General features: G+C 36.4%; 1 pseudogene; it reads right to left on the bottom strand.

Annotated features, from left to right (window-relative positions):
* Nucleotides 1–1287: 1287 nt before the first annotated feature.
* On the bottom strand, nt 1288–2001 carry LOC149193855 (UDP-glycosyltransferase 92A1 pseudogene; annotated as a pseudogene).
* Nucleotides 2002–2966: the final 965 nt, after the last annotated feature.

Raw genomic sequence — 2966 nt, 5'->3', positions numbered from 1 at the left:
TGATCAGGTATGGAAAAATAAAATAAAATTAAATTGTTAAATATAATTGTAAAAAAACATTAATATTTTGTTAAATATCCTCTTGAATCATAGAAATTGCTCAGATATGGAAAACTGAAATGAAATTAAATTGTTAAATATAATTATAAAAAAACATTAATATTTTGTTAAATATCCTCTAGAATCATAAAAATTGATCGGAAATGGAAAAATGAAATTAGTACAAAAGAGATTAGCTTCTTATTTTCTTAAAGATAATAATATATGTCACATTACCGTTACTTGCAAAATTTTCATGTGGTAATGTCAAAAGAATTGATAGATGAAATGGCCCGTAAATGGATAATTGAGACTCTTCATTAACAGTAGGTTTACTTACAACTATTTGGAGAAGCATTCGGAAAGAAAATATAATCCTGCAGGAATTTGCATTGAGTAGAAATCAGATCAGACTTAGATTTAGTAATTCCCCATGTCGTTGCATTGAAAGAGCATGCGGAAAGAAAATATAACACTGCAGAAATTTGCATTACGTAGAAATCAGACTTAGATTTAGTAATTCCTAAAGTCGTTGCATTGAAGGGTCCTAAATTTAGTTCAAGTTCAAAACTAGAGAAGACCGTAACTATCGCATTAATCATATACCGGAATAATTTTGGATTGGGAAAATTTCATATATGTATTAATTTTTATTTATTTGTTTAATCAATACAAGATTAAACAAACATAATCCCTCTGAAAATAAGTGAGTTCAAAACTAGTGAGGTGCAGAGTGAAAAAATGACATAGCGACTAATAATAAGTTTTCAGCTACTCATTTCACCAGCAAACTAAATTATAATAGAGTTTCTTATTATATAAAAATCACCTAAAGCAAACGCAAGCAAAAATAAATAAAATTTCTAGTCAAACGCCACTGCCTAAAACAAACCCAAATAAAATTTATTGGATTCTTACAAGGCCCACTTTGCATTCATCTAATTCGAACAGAGATCTAGTTACTAAAGTTATTTGGTTTCCTCTAATTCTTACACAGATCACACAACTTGAATTGCACTACACATAGGTCTCATCAAATTCCGATACAGATCATAGAAATTGAAGCATTTTAGTTACTCTTTAGCAGGGTGCAAATTTAACATCAGATCTGTCACAAGTTGGAAAGGGCCTCAGGAGCATTCCATACTGTATATTTTTTGTGAGACACATAATCTTTATGATTCAATTTCTGCTAAAATGCAAATCTAGCACTGAACGAGGAAGACGGGTTACATACACAACACAACTCTAGGCCTGGTATCGTATTGTAAGCTCTCTTATCATGTCATCCACAGCACACACAGATGACCCTTTCTTCCCTCCGTCTTTATCTTCACTCACTGCCTTCAAAGCCGCATCGCTCATCTCCCCGGCTCTCTGTCTCACTCGATTGCCATTTTCTTCCTTCATCAACATTCCTACTCTTCTTTCCACCGTCTCGCGTTTCAGCTCTCCCTCTTTGCCCCTCCACATCTCGATGCACACCCCAACTTCCTCCTCCAGCAGCTTCGAATTCGCGAACTGGTCGGCTGCCATGGGCCATCCGATGATGGGCACTCCTCGGCTTAGGCTCTCCAGCACCGAATTCCATCCACAGTGACTAAGGAACCCTCCGGTTGAAGGATGGGACAGGATTAGCAGCTGAGGCGCCCATTTTCTGATAAGCAATCCTGCTTTCTTTTCCTTCACTCGCTCTTCAAATCCCTCCGGAAGAAACTCTGTCGAGAACTCTGAATTGAGCGGGGCCTCCAGCGGAGGCCTGACGACCCAAATAAAAGGCTGTTGGCTCGATTCTAGCCCCAGAGCTAGCGCCCTCATGTTTGACAACGATATGCAATTCTGAGTTCCGAACGAAACGTATAGCACTGTGGACGGCGCCTGTGAATCAAGCCACTGCAAGCATTCCCTTGCAGACTTTACCTCTGCCTGCTTGCCCCGCTGTAGAAAATTCGAATCAACCATTGTATTTGAAGGAGACAAAGAGAGCAACGAAGAGGGTAGGATCGGCCCGACTGCCCAAACCGGCCTGCCGGTGGATTTTCTCATGTGTTGGAGACTGCTATTCTGAAGGAATTCGAATGTGGTTGCTGAAATATGGATGAGCGCTGAATTTTGGGCGCTTGAATTCAAATTTGAATTCAAATTCAAATGGGCTCGTGTATATTACTTGCATTGATTACGCTGAACCGTGGAGCCTCCCGGAGTTGGAGTGATGGAGCTGCCAGAAAATGCATGTACATAGGTCATGGTATCATGCATGGATATGGGTCCAAAACATGCATCCAAAACTCTCCTTACGGTGCTGCCGCTGTCAGAGGGTGTACCTCCATAGCATTAACTTTGCTATGGAGGTGGAAATAGGAACTGCCTAACTGCTCTAGGCCCTCTCACGGACGTTCCCCCATTTGCATGCTCTGCTAATAATGATATATTTATAATTATTTTAAATACATTGAATATCCTTTAATGTAAAAAATACTAATACTATTAATTAAATATTTAAAAAACCAATATTCAAAAACTACTATAAAACACCACCAAACAAAACCATTAAAAAAAAAAACTTGTGCTTTTTTTCAGGTCTACACACAAGCTTTCTCATCTGGTTTAAAAAAATTCTATATTTTTTCAATACCATTATTAACTTAATACTCTTTAAATAAAAAATTTATTTTATAAGGTTAACAATATTTATATTAAACAAAGTTTTTTTTGGTAGAAATCAAAAAATTCTCTCATGTGAATTCTACCCAAAGACTTTGTTTAATTCATTATGGATCACATAAACTTGAATACAGAAATATTTATATTATTAACTAATATTAAAATTACTTATATTATTAACTATTATGATGTTCCTCTTGCTAGTGTAATAAACTACAACTGGTAATAAAAAAACCACAGCTAGTAATAAAACCAGCATTAAC

This window comes from Pinus tabuliformis, chromosome 2_2 (assembly GCF_031772625.1).
Source record: "Pinus tabuliformis cultivar Carrire ecotype Pingquan chromosome 2_2, CPIR1, whole genome shotgun sequence".
NCBI classification, from domain to species: Eukaryota; Viridiplantae; Streptophyta; class Pinopsida; order Pinales; family Pinaceae; genus Pinus; species Pinus tabuliformis.
This window is presented reverse-complemented; position numbering and strand designations above follow the sequence as displayed.